Source organism: Gossypium arboreum, chromosome 9 (genome assembly GCF_025698485.1).
Source record: "Gossypium arboreum isolate Shixiya-1 chromosome 9, ASM2569848v2, whole genome shotgun sequence".
NCBI lineage: Eukaryota > Viridiplantae > Streptophyta > Magnoliopsida > Malvales > Malvaceae > Gossypium > Gossypium arboreum.
In genome coordinates, this window is record NC_069078.1 from 75,802,879 (window position 1) to 75,819,496 (window position 16,618).

At 31.0% G+C, this 16,618-nt stretch overlaps 1 long non-coding RNA gene across 1 annotated transcript; it reads right to left on the reverse strand.

The window, feature by feature from the left end:
- Nucleotides 1-14,425: 14,425 nt before the first annotated feature.
- Nucleotides 14,426-15,356, reverse strand: LOC108455723 (uncharacterized). The gene is made up of 2 exons (XR_001866817.2): nt 15,024-15,356; nt 14,426-14,776 (listed from the first exon to the last, which is right to left on the reverse strand). It is a non-coding gene; the product is annotated as an uncharacterized LOC108455723 (long non-coding RNA).
- Nucleotides 15,357-16,618: the final 1,262 nt, after the last annotated feature.

Sequence of the window (16,618 nt, forward strand, 5' to 3'; positions counted from 1 at the left end):
GTTGTAAATCAGATGAAACCAGTGAAAATAAGTTTAATTTACTAATATCAAAGTTATATATATGGGTATAAGTTGATGGTCATTAAATGAAAATCCCTGCCATTATTATGTTCATCATTTTGTTCTGGAAAGTTTACAAGGCTCAAGTTTTCCCAGTCATGAAAACTAGGTTCTCCAACTGCTTATATCTCATGCTGATTGCAATGATCAGTTGTTCATATCACTTTATTGACTTCAAATATTTCAACATCCTCATCTTTTTATTTGAGTTATTCAGTTTGATGTCATAAAAAATTATCATATTGTTAAATTTATATTTTTAAGAAGTAATATATAATAAGCAAAAAATCAGTAAGGAAAAATTAAATTAGACAATAAATACTGTACTCACGAATCGTTGTAAAAGTCATGGTAGATATTAAGATTGGGATTTTTAAAGCTACAAGAAAGTTAAAAAGTGATTGAGAAGGCCCTTTCTCACAAGAATAACACATCATTTTAGCAATTCCTTTAATCTTTCCACTGGTCTATATGCCAGATAATGTTGCTTGCTCTATTCACTTTACACCTAATCTCATATGATCAAAGGCACAACGCCATGACCGTGGCATGAAGCTGACATAAGATACCAATGACAAGGGCTTTTTCTCCAACGAAACTAGTTGATCCAAAAATGTCTTGTCTGTTGTAGTAACAATACTCTCTATACAATTGCTTCAAACTGAGCCATTGAAAAGTATATATGTTATGTTGGATTGTACTTCTTCACCAGGGAGAAGCTGAACTGAAGAAGCTTCTTTTTTGGGTACAGAATTTGAAAGACGAAGGCATCAATTAATGGGTCCTTTTTATCTCTTGGTGTTGAGTTTCTTTATTCCGAAACTTCCTTTGTTGCTTTTACATGTCAAAATACAAGGGATGGGAAAGAAAGAGCTTTAAAAACATTCATACTGGACTTGCCTCTAAACCAACTATTTTCGAATCCACCACACAGATATAATCTAAAACACCCAAATAAATTATCCACATACAAAAATATCAAATGTCTTTCCTAATATTTGGAATTGACTTTTGCATAGAAAAGTGGTACTTCTTGGGATTTTATTCTTTGTTAAGTATTCCAACTTCAAACATCAATTTTGAAGACACAGATTTTTTTTATAAAATTAAAACATTTATAATAAATATATTAAAAATAAGAAGGGATGTCAAGCATTTGTCGTCCCCACATACAAACATTTGCTTCCAAAAAAAAGAGCAGAGCTGCAAAAGGAAAAGGGGGGATAAAACAATTTGTCATTTGAAAATATGTTGGGGCATTAATTTAAAAACCCAATGCAGTAAAACACTTTGTAGAATTTCAAGATGGCTAATATGTGTCTCTAAAACTGGGGCTGCCCATTCAAGCTTTTGCATGTGCATCTTTGTGTTTCTTCAATATTATATTCAACGCTCTCCAGTTCTTTCTACTAAAAAGTTGCTGAATCAATACTTTTATTTAACATCATTTATTTATGTTTAATAAGTCGTATTATATTTATTTAAAATATTTATATTAATTTTTTCAATTGTGTTTTAATATTATCAAATCTAAAATTAATTTGAGTTTATCGCAAATGTAATTACATAAAAGTATCATAATTTTTCTTAAATTATATTTTGGTTTGTCAATTGAATATATAAATTAATTTCTATAGTTGAATGACATATAAAAGAATAAAATAATCATTGTTGTTATTAAAAGTTTATTTTGGTATTTTATATACAAGGCATTGTTAATACAGTAATACAACAAGAAAGGGATACGGAGGAGAGAGTGGAGAATGTTGTGGAAGTCAATTCACTTAGTCAGGGTAGAAAGCTTGAGGTTATAAAGAGTGAAGATACGGAGAATATGAATGTTGAGGGCTAAAGGTGAGTTAGTAGAGTGCATGCTTGGTATATTTGAGAGTTGATCCTTTTTTCCTCAAATCTGGAGGTATTTTTAGGCGAGGGTTTCATATAAGGTCACGTTAACATATTGGACTTGCCATTAAACCATTACGTGACATGTGGAATGGATGTCTTTGACGGGACAGGTATATCTATGACGAGATAGATCTTTTCATTTATTCTGACTTAATGGTATGAAATAGTTGAACCCACGTGATATTTGGTGACCAACAACTTCATGTTTCCAGTGAAGCTCAGGGACTTAAATCGCAAATGGCCTGCACTTGTTTGGAGTAAAAACCCGCAAATGACCTCTCAGTTCACTGATGGCAGGTTTACTATTTGGGTGCCTTTTTAACTTGCCAAACATAACAGCAAATTTAGTCGTTGACTTTTACACCTTTATTCAATTTTGTCTCTATATTTTTTGTTTGAAGCAAATTTATCATTAACTTTTCATTACTAATGTATTGCAAATTTTCTTACATGTCCTGTGAGCAAACAATTTAATTTATAAAAATTCAATAAAACATTAATAAAAATTACAACTCCAAAAATGGTTTAAAAAATTAAAAATATTTTTAAAATTAAAAAATTAAAATTTTAAAAATATCTTCAAAATTCAAAATAAAAAAGAAAACCTATCTTCTCAGCATATTTTTGAACTTTATGAATCAGAAATCATGGAGAAGTCATCTTCAAGAGCTTGTGACTTGTTAGAGGAAAATGATTTATGAATCTCAAATACTAATAGTCATATCCAAAAGATAGTTACCTGTTGTTAGAATTTTGTGTTATCCATATGTGTGTGTGTATATATATATATATATATGATATTTCGTTCAAATAAACTAATTAATTGAAGGGTGTATTTCATTGGGTGATATTATAGAATTTGAGTTACATGGGGTCTATTACTCCTAATGAATTGGTTTCTGCCAGTGTTTGTGTCCAGTCTTTGCTTCTCTCAGACTTGGTTGTGTCTTAAACAGGATACAAACTTCTTATTTCCTTCATCTTGGGAACATCAGTTTCTCCATCATTATATGAAGATGTTGGGTGCCACTAATATAAAATATTCTCCTTTGTTTCATTACAATGTTTCTTCCTCCAAATATTTTGGAGTGCGTAGGAAATGGTATTTTGCTTTACTTGTAAGGTACCTTTAGGAAAATTTTAGTTAAGGTAAAATTGCTAGTCATTGAATTTGAAAATTCAAAGCAGCAGATTTAACAAATTAATGCTTCATGTAGGAAAGTGGAAGGATTAGAATGGATTTTTCATGCGAGGTACTGTTCGCTTTGGTATGCAGGTACTAAGCATGGATGCAGCAACTCAAGGTCAGGTACCAGCAAATGAACCACATGCATGCTTCTCAACCAATGGCCTTAGATTTTGTTAGTAATGGATTGGACTGGGATAATGCTTTAACACCAGCCACCTCTGCTTTTGATTATGGGCTTCAGCAAGCTGGCCTACAATAGCCTGCCCGAGAAACATGATTGCCCTATTCTGGAATATTCAGGGTCTGGGTCAATCTCGGATTTCAAAGCTGGCTAAAATTGACCCATTTATATCGCGATCTATGCTTTCTAACTGAAACCTGAGCTAGTGTGGGTTCGACTTTTGTGATGGTGTGGCAAACTTGGGGAAAGGGAGGAGCTTAGTGGTTGTGGAAAGCTCTTGTATCTTTCTATATTTTAATAAAAGAAATGCATATGATCTTTGCGTACGTTGATGAGTCGAAAAATAAATTTTGGTTATTTCTTGTTTAATAAAAGGAAGGATTTCAGATTCCGCTGCACTGGTCCCTATAAGAAAGACTTCGATTTTACTTGGCGATTTTAATCAGGTTCGGCATTCAGATAACAAAATCTCTTTTTGATATGTTACGAAAAATGGCAATTTATTACTTTCCTAAAATTTATAATCCTCCAAACATTGGGATTACCAACTACCTTTACAAATCATCAAGCATGATTGGAGGCCCTATTTACAACAGAAGAGATCAAGGATGCCGCGTTCCAAATTCATCTAAACCAAAGCCCCAGGTACGATGGAAGCCAAAATTCTTCTACCAAAGATACTGGGAGATTTGGAACTACTCATATAACACCCCTAATCCGACTGCTGACGGTCTCGATCAAATGGTGTATATTCAGTGCCCGATGGCATTTCCAATGGCACTATCGCTGAACAGTAACAATCTAACGATTTGGGCAACTCCAATAATATTGTACAATTATCTTATGATTCTTATCGATAATTTTAGGCCATTCTAAGAAAGCTCCCATCACCATGATCAGTGACCTTGAGGTATTATACCCTTATGGAGGGTGTCAATACTTTGGCTATTAATGGGTATTGATATCTAGTAACGGGGTAACAATATCAGATTCTCATGTTTGCCTTATTTAGTTTCGATGTTTGCTAGCATTGATGTGAAGAGAAATTTTGAGACGAACTAGAACATGCTCATTTGAGAAACTATATACAAAAAAAGTAATTCATAAGTGCCAATGATTGAAAAAGTTATAATTTGGCTACACCAAAACACTTAGATCTTGACTTATTGTTTGTTGCGATGGAAGTTTTGTTTTGATTTTGTATTTTGGGTTAAACTAGGCGAATTTGGTATGAAAATTTGTGAAAAATAATGAAATGGAATGATGATATCTTTAGGGTCGACGTTCATTTATTTAAATTGGATAGTTGGATGGTCCAATAATAAATGTTAGATCGGTGTATTTGATATGATCTTAACACTCATAAATGTTAAGGTTAAACTAAATACATTTTTTTATCAATATAATATTGAAAAAGAAAAACACGGAATAGCAAGATTTAAAACCCTATCATCTATATGCTATATAAGGACTTTAATCACTGCTCTAATCAAGTTTTGGTTAGACCAAATACATTGATTTGAGTAGTTGAGGAGACTTGACTTTTGCTAATAAAACTTCGACAAATGCCGAGATCCTTTATATGTCTTCTTTTAAGTTCTTAAAATTATGTGAAATTAAATTTTATATTAACCTCGAGAATCATAAATTTTCGAGTTATGTTATAATCAACAATACATTTTGATAAATTAATTTTGATTTGCAATAATGTGGGGAAAAAACAATAAATAAATAAAATTGTCTAACTCGCTCCTTTTTATATCCAAAGAAATTAATCCATGGAAGTATCAAGTAACACTATCGAAATCCTACAAAAAGATTCAAAGACAGTGGTGAAACTAGTGTGGTTGATAGGTACTCTTTAAAATGAAATTTTTTATTTAAATATTTTATAATTCATAAAATTTTAAATTATAGTAAGGATAAAACTACACTTTGACCATTCTAAAATGATAAAATTTTAATTTAATTTTTAAAAATTATAAAAAATATAAATTATTAAAATAATAAAATTATATTTTTATATTTTTATTATCGTAAAAATATATAATTTAATTTTAAAAGATTTTTTTTACCAAGCTTGTAAAAGTTACATTAGTCAAGCTATGATAAATAATGTATGCGGCAATTAATGTATTCTTTTATACACATATTCTCATATTTTGGGCTGTAAAGAGCAGCTTGTTGTACCTAAAAGTAGGATGGACAACCAATCCGACACCGTAGAAGCTGACAACCCCAACGTGCATTGTTTTCTTTAAATTTTGGTTGCATCTAGTCCAAGCCTCGGGGCTCATTTTTCTCATAAACAGACCGAAAGTCATGTTTCTGAGCACGTTAGAAAGTTTTTTTTAACAACAATATTAAATTATAAAATTTTAAGACTTTTAAATGTAATTTTATTATATATTTATTTATCATTTTATTATTTTTGAAGAAATTGAATAATTTTTTTGTTATAAAATAAATAAACAGGAGTAAATAACAAAGAATGTAACGCCCCAATTTTCGGGAATTCTGTGAATGTTGGCATAGGTTTAATTATGTTAGTGGGCCTCTAGAAGGCCAAAGCTTAAGATAGAACCCGACAATTTTAGTTAATTTTTGTTTCATAAGAAAAAGGGGGTGAAATTATGAAATAGAACCTATGTGAAAATGTTTGAAAATGCTATAGGCTAAATTGAAGTGGCCAAATAAATAGGAGTGCAAAATAGGAGGATTTGCATGACAAACCTCCCATTTTACATGAAGTGGCCAGTCACCATGTTGTTGTAGACAATATGAGCACTCGATATCCATAATTCATGGTACAAATTGATAATGGGTTAGGTAAATGTTCCATGATAATGGATTAGGTAAATATTCCATGATAATGGGTTAGGTAAATGTTCCATGATAATGGTTTAGGTAAATGTTCCATGATGGGCATTTCATGTTTTTTGTATTAAAGAATTAAATGGATGAAATATGAAATTTTATTAAAAGAAAAAGGGGTGAAAAGAACAAAGTTTTGTCCATCTTTGTTCATCATAGCCGAAAGTTAGAGAAGAGAAAGGAGAGGAGAAAGCTCTTGAATGTTCGGTCACTTGGGGAAGAAAATTGAAGGTAAGTTCATGGTAGTTTGCTTCTATCTTGATGTTCATGAGTTCTTCTTGATTCTACCTTAACTCTTGAAGCATATTTTGGTTTTTAGTTGTGTTGTGACCATTTAGTCATGAATTAAAATGAAGAAAATGGTTGTTGTTTCATGTTCTTTTGATGAAAAATGGAAGATAGGTGAAGTTGAGTCAAACAAATGAGCATGCATGTGCCTTAGATGTTAAAGGGAAAAATCAACTAACATGTTGTGCTTTAAAATGATGAAATGAAGATTATACTTAAGTAAAATCATAGATATGTGATGATTGATTGGTGATATACATGTTTAAATAACAAGCATGCAAGTTAGGTGTGAAAGAGTGATTTGGTAATAAATCTGCTTGGGACAGCAGCAGTAATGTGAATTTGGAAAATCACCATAAATTGTGGGAGATGAGTTAGAAGCTGCATAAATTATGTAATTAAAGCTTAATGAGTCTAGTTTCAAATGGAATAAACTAGAACATATTTTGAATTCTGTACAATGAGAAATTTGATTCGGAATGAAGAGTGGTCAGATTAGTCAAACAGTGAAACATGGGAAAATTTGAGAAAAATATGGTATTGATTGGCTAAACCAAAAATTCTGAAAATTTTATGGATATAAGATATATGAGTCTATTTTCAAGGAAAATTAACGGAACTTGATTTGGAATTTCGTAGCTCCAGTTATAAATGATTTAGTGACTGTTGCTCAGGAAGACAGCTTGCAGTGAAATTATGATTATGTGGTAAACATTGACAAAAATTTGTTAATGAGTTGCTTATTGTTTTCTTATAAGCTTACTATGATCTGTAGGTGTGGTTGGCCGAATATTGTAAGGGGTTAATACGTAGTTTGTATTTGAATAGTTAGATTAACGTGTTAGTAATCCAATTGTAGGCGGTTCGTGTGTGGATTTCACAAGATATCGTCACAAACAGTGTGTAACTAACACCCTCTTTCTTAGTCCGGATCGGCAAAAGTCGAAAAGTCAAATGCCGAAAACCGGTATTTTGTAGATTTGCGAGTGTGCGAATGCTCGTGAGGTAAATCGATTAATGTTTTTGGTAAGCTAAAATTTGACCGCAAAGTGCATGATTTCGTGCCCTCGATATTTTTGGGCTTAATGGGCCAAAATTGAATGATGGGCCAACTGCCCAATTCGTAAGAACCCTTGGTACGTGATTCGTTAGTACGTGAAAGGTAGGAATATGCATGAAAAACCCTAAAGTAGATAAATTACTGAAATACCTTTTCAAGTGGAAAATTTACGCTTTACGCCTAGGAGATAAATTACCAAATACCCTAGGGTTAAATTGACCTAAATGCATGTTTGATCGTTGTTATTTATCGCATGCCATGTTGTTATTATCGATGCACGGACTGGAATATTGACGGAGGAAGTACTGAAAGTGGCTTGTCCACGCATGGAGGCTTTGCCTCAATTTATCGTTAACTTAGCGCAAGGTCGCAATCGTAGAGTGTTAAAAATGGGTGGGTTGAGCTATTCCCACATGAAGTGTATGGCTGGTACGGGTGGAGTGTAGTGGTTGGTGGGTTGAGTAGTCTCCCAAATGGGCTTGCATATGTTTCTTGATGTTGCATGTATTTTAAAATGGGCCTATGGGCCATCATTATCTGAATAAGGGCTAAGGCCCGTTTATTGTAATCTGAAAAGGGCTCGCGCAGCACCACTGTTATTCGAATGGGCTTAGCCCAATAGCCTTGAGTGACTTGGGCTTTGAATGGGTTTTCCTTACACACCGAGTTTCCCCAAACTCACCCATTTTATTTTCATCCACGCAGAAATCCCCAACCATAGTGGGCTTGGAGCTGTGAGGGAATTCGGAGTGGCCACCCGTTCTGAAAGTTTGATTTTCTTCTGGTGAACTGGACATCCTTTTAATTACGTTTGAGGTTTTGGGCTTTTAAATGTAATAAGACCGCTTATTTATTTTTGATGGTTTTTATATGTTTTATTAAGATAGGTAATATTTATATTTAACTATTGAAATTGGATAGCTTTAGGGAGCATTTTCAAAAATAGTAATTGATTTCAAAATAACACGAAAACAAGCAAAGCTTCCGCAATGAAGATATTTTCCAAAATTAATCACTTTTCCTAAAAATGACTTAATCAAATCGGTTTCCTAGAAATATACATGACGTTAAGGTGTGGCAATGGCGGTGTGCATGTCTAGGATTGGATCCGAAGGGAGCTTGGTACTTAAGTAGTCCGATAGACTCACCTCCTATTTTCCGGTTTCCTACCTGGTGCACAGCTTCCATTCACTTTAACCTATAATGAAATTGTCTTTTAAAACACTAAGTGGGTTTTTCTGGATCAACAATATAAAATGTTTTGAACGCTTCGATGTGGCATGTCGGATCCGGCCATAACTTCTGGGCCGGGTTTGGGGTGCTACAAAGAAAATAGGAGAGTAAAAAAGAAAGTGTATTTTATTAAAATTTAAAGTATATCAAAACTTATTTTGATCTTTATAGACGTTTAGTTAATAAGATATTTATAACACATTTTATATTTTTAGAGATTAGAGTATAATCTTATTATAAATTAATTTATTATTTTTAGTGAAAAAGAATAAAATTTTTCATTTTCAAATAGGAGTCAAAGCTCCTGCCATGAGCCCTATTTAGAGAGACAAAAATAAAATCCAAGGCCACCAAAAATTTCTTCAATTTATAAATTTATTTATCGTATGGAAATTTGTAAAGTTATGCAAGGTTAAAAAGTTATGGAAAGACAAATATATCTTATGATTTTAGGACATACTTGGATATTCAACAAATGAAAGTTAAAAATGACAAAGCTTTTACTTTGGCCACAATGGTTCATTCTTCTGGACCTTGGTTAAAAAGTTAATAACATAAAATATATATATTCAAACATCGAGATTTGATAATAAAAAAAAACAAAATTCACTTATTTTAAGTGATAATCTTTCATGAAAAATTCATTCACCTAAACATCTACTTATTAAATGAATTTTAAATAAAACAGTAATTTCACTCTCTATTAGTTAATTATTATATCAGGATAATTAAAATACATTTAGGTTTATACAAGAATAAATTTATACAAAGTCCATGTATAATGGGACATAAATCAAAATAAATATAAATTGAGATTCTACACATAGTTTTACACAAGTGAGACTCAAACTTGAGAGAAATTTGTAAATTGTTGCCAATGAACTCCTCAATGGGTTGGTATTGTGCCCATTGAGAGTCTTTTTTTCTCCCCTCTCTAATGTGAGCCGAAGTGCCTAAAGAGGTGAGAGTTCATAAAGTAGAAGGCACCTCATCAGGTGCTAGATAAAGTGGTTCATGCAAACGCGCGTAATATAAGGGGCTATGCGAACAAGCATGGTAGCTCATTAAAAAAGTCTTAACATTTGCTCTTAGTGGGGTTTAAATCCGTGTCCTATCTTTAGAGTAAGTACATACCAATTGAGCTAACAATAATAATCATATTTTATTTTTGTTATCAATTTTATATAAATTAATTTTCAAGTTAATAATATAAAATTAAATTAAATATTTTAATTTTAACTAAATTGAAACATACTTTTGATGAAATAAGCCATACTTCAATATATAATTATAATTTTACTATTTTGTAATTAAAATAGAGAAAAAAATAATAGGATGAGTGTAATTGTCTTTTTATTTAAAATTTAATCAATAAATAGAATTTATAATATTTTCTTCAAATAAGTCTTAAAATCATAAAAGATAAATGTATTTTTACACTAAATCTCTAGGAATAAATTAATGTATATTACGCTTAGATTAAAAGTTGAAAATCAACGCCAACAAATAACCAGGATACATTCTTGTGGATCTTGGTTAAACAGTTAATTATATCAGTATATTAATTTGATTTTAGTTTAATTGTAGAGATTAGAAAAACAAATAAATATAATGAATTCCAAAATTAAAGAGGTAGCTTGAAGCCTAAGAAAGATCTTATGAAACACCAAGTATGGCTTCTAAATCTGATTTTTGTTCAACTAGTCTTGCAAAGAAAGATGGAATCAAACTGAATTATTACCTCTAATTCAAGTTCTTTATTTACATGCATACTTTACATACATCTGAGATCCTACTCAAAGGAAACACTACATTTCAAAATTTAAGAGTTGAAAGAAGGCCAAAATCAAAGATCCAAAGCTTAAAAAAAACTAAACAAAAAAAAAAACAAAAATATATGAATCCTTCATTCATGGTTGAGATATTATCTACCGATCATAATATTGCTAGTTCTGGGTAGGATTTGGGACACTGGGTGGCATCTTTCTCAGACCTGGCTCCACAGCTTTCTTGGGCTCTTTCATGGCTGCTCCTTTACCAGTAGGAAATGAAGCCAAGGATGACAGTAGCTTCCTTGAAATTATAATATGATTTCTTTCTCCAGAAGAGACGTCGCCATGGCCGACACAAAACGAGGAGCATGAGATGAGGATGTGAACTAGAATTAAGGCCCACAAAGCACTCAATTTGATGCAACTGATCTTCATCACGATGGAAAATGAAATGAGAAATCACCAAGCCATTCAAAGGGTCTTAAAACTGGTTTACAAGGGGCAGCATGCATGCGTGTTCTTTTGCACGTGGTTTGTCATAACCCCACTACCCATAACATAAAATTATATTTTTAATTTGTATTTTTAATTTAATTATAGCTAAACCTTGATGATTGATTTTTATCTTTCCAAGATGGAAATGGATGCTTTGTGTGTTTTCTAGAAGAACTATATGAAAGGAAAAAGAAAACCAATGGGAGATGAAGATTTTGTTGATTACTGAAGATGCATTTACACTCAACATTGAAGTAGGCAAGTGGCAGCCATGTGATGCTGAATTTGACTATATTTTATCACAGGTTCTTTCTGCCTTCATTTCCATATCCTGATTAAAATATCAGAATCATGTGACAAGGCACGTGAATCACAATCGAGTAGCTCCTTATCATTAATTAACTATTAATTCTTCCTCTTCATTTTCCCATTCCTATAGAGTCTACAGTCAATCAATCATCCACCTTTACACACTCTTTTTCTTTTAAAAATTGTATACATACATATCTGCACAACTTTCAGTTGTAGCCCTTCTGCTACTAAACTGCTTCTAATCCATAATTGTTGTGTGAAAGGTCTTGTTGGATGCTATGGTTCTGAGATTGTTAAGACCAGTAAAACTAAAAAGGAGACACTGACTAGTTCTGATAATAAATTTACTATACAATTTCACAATAATCTATCCAACCATTGCACCTCACTATCATAGAATTGCATGCACCCACCCTCCCTACAAATTCATCTAAACTAGTTTCCTACAAAGATGGACGGCTTGATAGCTTTTTCGTAATCAAGTAAAAACCTCCTATCGTGTCTTCACAATATTATCTTTACAATATCTTTGTAATTATTTTCAATCTCATGTAATCTCTCCAAAATATCCCTTAAATAAAATATCATGTTTATCTCAAATAAATTGATAAAAATGATTATCTCAAATAAGGAAAGAGCTGAAATCCCTCATACTCTTAAAATATCCACAAGAAATATTTAGTTTCCTTATACATATAAATTCTATATATGCTATTTAATTTTGAGATATAATAATGAATAAAAATATTTAAAACTATTCCTAATTTTTACGTATTTAAATCAATAATTTCTTATTTTAATAATCAATAAATGAAGTCAAAAATACTATCATTAAAAAATACTAACTTTCACAACCACTAACAAATCAACTATTGCAACCTTAGCTTGACAGTTTAAGAAATGTTCTAGCTATCTCCCATTTGGGTTTTTGACAGTTTAAGAAATGTTCTAGCTATCTCCCATTTGGGTTTTTTTTTTTTTTTTTTGACAAGACCTTGTAGCAAATATCACTAAGAAATATCATTTGTTGACAAAAGCTTACACTGACCCGTCGATATATACAGTGTATACCGACGTAAATTTTCCGTCACTAAATTTTAATAATATAGTTACCAATGCATTAAAAAGCCATTGTTATAGATTATACTATACTTATTTTGACGGATATTAAAGCACATTATACCATAGTATTATCCAGTTAATGCATGGAGAAAAAAACATGGTTAATGGCGGGAGTTTTTTTTCTTTAATAAATAATTTAGTTACTATATATGCGCTAGATCTATTCATGGATCAAGTTATTTATCCAAGTACAAAAGTTTACTCGAAATTTAAGATAGTTTGAACAAAAATAGTAAGCCTGAAAATGGGCTTGGTAGAAAAAGATCCGTTTAAAATATGAATAAAGCTTAAGCTTGAATATTTTTGGCCTAGCCCGACCTTTTTTTTTTTAAGTTTATAATATTTTATGATATGTAATTTATAACACATAAAATTAAATTTTAGTAGTATAATGTAAACAACAAAAATGTTAAATGACTATATATAAATTTAATAAATAAAAATATATATAATTATTAAATCTTAGATTAAAAATAATGTAAATATTTTTTTAAAAATAGGATAAACTACACTAGTAGACAGCCAACTAATCAATTTTATCAAATAGTGATAGTTTTTAAAATTGGCATAATAACAATTTTAACCCTCAATATTATATATTATGTTAGTTTAATTTTGATTTAAAAAATCTAACCCTCAATACTAATTGAACTATTAAAATTTTCTATTAAAATTACTCACAAATTTTAAAAGTTTTCATTTTATTTATTTAAAAACAAAAAAATTATTTTTAAAAATTTGAAAAACTTGATAGTAATGAAACCTCACTTACACCGAACCTTTTTCAATTTGATTTTGATTATCTAAATTTTTTTCATAGTTATGTTATAAATGAGGTAATTCATATTCCTACTTAATACCCACATTTACTTTTTTTTTCTTTTTAAGCTTTAACAGCTTTGTTAATATATGTTCAACTCCCCACATATTCCTAGCTACGGTGGAAATTAATTTGAATAATCAAAGGCTAACATTGTGATTTAAAAATTAACATGTGAAAGTGAAGGCCCTTTAAACCAGACATAGCTGGTTTGTCAGCTAAATCTGATTTCTAATTTGCTTACCCTTTAATGTATAGGATTCCTCAAAGCTCAACTGTATCATAATATTTTTATATCGGATTTCAGGCTATAGCCTATAGGATAGGTATCCAACGTGGAATTCAGCAACTTCTACAATATACATTCCGTTTGTATTACTGTAAAGCAAAATCAATTTTATATACACATATGTTATTTAATACGAATATCATTCGATGCCCTTTAATATTTTTGAGTCAACTGTAAAGGTTGAGTAATTATTTGATGTAAAACTTCAAATATATTGAAAAAAACAATATTTTACTTTTAGACGAGGAAAATCTCATATTGATTTGAAATTTTATAGGTAATGTCAACTAAAAAGATTAACAAGAGAAAGAAGTGGTGGTTTAGATGGTGATTCATTTATGTGGAGATTTATTGGTCATAACTTTGGTATTACGATAAAAAGGTCTAAGCAAAATAAAATATGAGATGAAAAGAGGTATCATCGGAGCTTGGTTGAAGAGAGAGAAAACAAAAGAAAACTCTTTTTTTCCTGTTGGTGTATGTAAAGGGATGGAACCCATAACAAGAGCAAAATACTCGCGTTGCTTTTGGTGAGTGATCGTATGTTAATATACAGTCAAAACGCTCCCTTCCGTGAACCCTATACGATTCTCAATGAAGTGAAAGACAAAACCCTCTTTCAGAGGACAATACTTTCTATTATTAAGAGATCGAATTGAAGTCTCCAAATACAACACTTCGAAAATTTTTCCTAGAGGAGCTGATCCCCTCAACATGTACTTAAAACAACTACCATTTATATTGCTAAATTCAATAATCTATCCATCTATTATAAACATTAATCTTACTTAAAAATTATAAATATATGTAAAATTAAACTGATTTTATACCTAAAGTAATTTTATAGTAGTGTAATATATGGAAACCATATCTGGAACAATACATGCACATGACATTAAGCATTGTAAGACCCGAATTTTGCCCGGCCCATAGGAAACCAAAATCAAACACAAAAATTAAACAGTCCATTAAATAGGTTCGGTTTACAAGCCCAAAATTTTACAATGGCCCGATAGGCCCAAATTTTTAGGGTTTCAGAAACCCTAAGTTCCCCTTTTGCACAGCAGCCCCACGCCGCAATCCCCACGTCGGCACTCCACGCACGATCCCCGTGCGCCACGCTCCATGTTTGCGCCCATACTCCATGCCCCTCGTTCTCCACAACTTCACGGCCTGCAAGTTGGACAAGGAAGCAGCAGAAACTGCTTGTATTTTGGCTATAAAGCCTTTGATTTTTCATTTTAAAGGGGTTTTTCTTTTTTTTTTTGAAATACAAAAGATTCCAAAAAAGAGAGTAAAAAGCAGCCAATAAAATATTTCTAAGGTGGTTATTTTATCATTTTCTTTTCCCGTTCTTTTGCTTGATTTTTATTTCCATTCAAATCCGAAAATATGAAATAAAAGGGGAAAGGGTGAGTACCTCTCGATTCGCTTCACAAGAGGGGTTCTCCGGCCCTCTGTTGGTCGTCACGGAGGCAAATGAAGGCTTGGTGTTGGCCTTGTTTGCGGCTGGAAGAAAGAGGACAGTGGGGAGAAGAAAGAGTTTAGGGTTTTTTAGAAAAAAAGAAATCAAAGTAAAGTTTTTTTAGCAAAAAGAAAAAGACTTTAAAACTAGCTTTTGTTTTTAATAATAAAATAAATGGTTGTTAAAAGCAGTAGCATTTTGGAAAGGCCCGCGTGTTGACCCAATTCACAGGCTGGGTCTACGCACTTTCATTTTAAAGGGGAAATTTTTGCTTCCAGTCCTTCCCATTCGCGCAAGTTTTGAATTAACTCCTATTTGCACCTTATTTATTTTATTAAATTTTCCCTATAATTTACGCGTTGATTGTGATATGGTCCACGCCCAGGTGCTGAGTTTTGGAGATTTGGGTCATTTTCGTTTTTGGTCCTTAAGAATTTGTGCGCATTGAATTGTGGTCCCTAGTTTTAATTTGACGTTCTATTTATTCATTAATTATCTCTGTAAGTTTAGTTTATTTCAATTGAGTTTTTTTACATGTATAATTCATTATTTCTTAAATTTATTTGTACTCAATTTTTAAAATTTATTTTAATATACTTTTAGGTTACTTAAATAATTTTCTACTCTATTTTTATTTGTTTAATTATTGTAAAATTCTATATTATGTAGTGTTGTTTTAAAATTCTTGTATAATATTTAGTTAAAATACCTTTATATATTATTATTATACATATATATATTATTGTTCTCGTATTATTTTATGTAAGTATTTTCTTAAATTTTATATATATATATTTAAAATTATTTATGTATAATTTGGTTCTCTTTAAAGGATTATTGTATATTTTATTTATTTTAGTATCTTGGTATATATCATTTACACTTTTTTTTCCCATTTTCATATATACATCATTAGTTAAATTAACTTGTCTATATTTTGTATTATTTATTTTGAATTTCTTCTTACGTAACATAAATATATATATTTTAATAATTATTCATATATTGTCGGTTTTATATGCATATAAGTTATTTCAATTTTTACTTGTATTATTTCTTTGCATATATTTAATAATCTTTAAATATCATTGACTCCTAGTTCTTGTGTTGTCTTGCATATCATGTGTGGTCATTGGCTTTCATATCATTTTCACATATTATTGTTCATACATATAACTATTTTTTTTCCCTTGTAATTGCATTATGTTTTCAATTCTCATGTTTACTCAATATCGATTGTTTTTATCCTAAAGCAAACAAGTAGTTTTAATTCGTTGTTGCAACTATCAATTTTTTTTTAAAAAAACTTCTAAAATAATGCAATGTTCTATGTTTGGAAATTCGAGAAATCGTGCCCTAACGTGTTGGGTTTCACTTTTTTCGTTGGTCCAAATAATTGAATACCCTTCTTGTTGCGTTTTGGAAATCATGAAGTGATCTCAGTTTTTGGAAGCTTAAAATATCGTGTCCTAACGTGCTGGATGTAGTATTTTATTTCTTTGAAATGATGAATCTTGAAATCTAGTTAGAGTTGTGCATACACTTTTAAG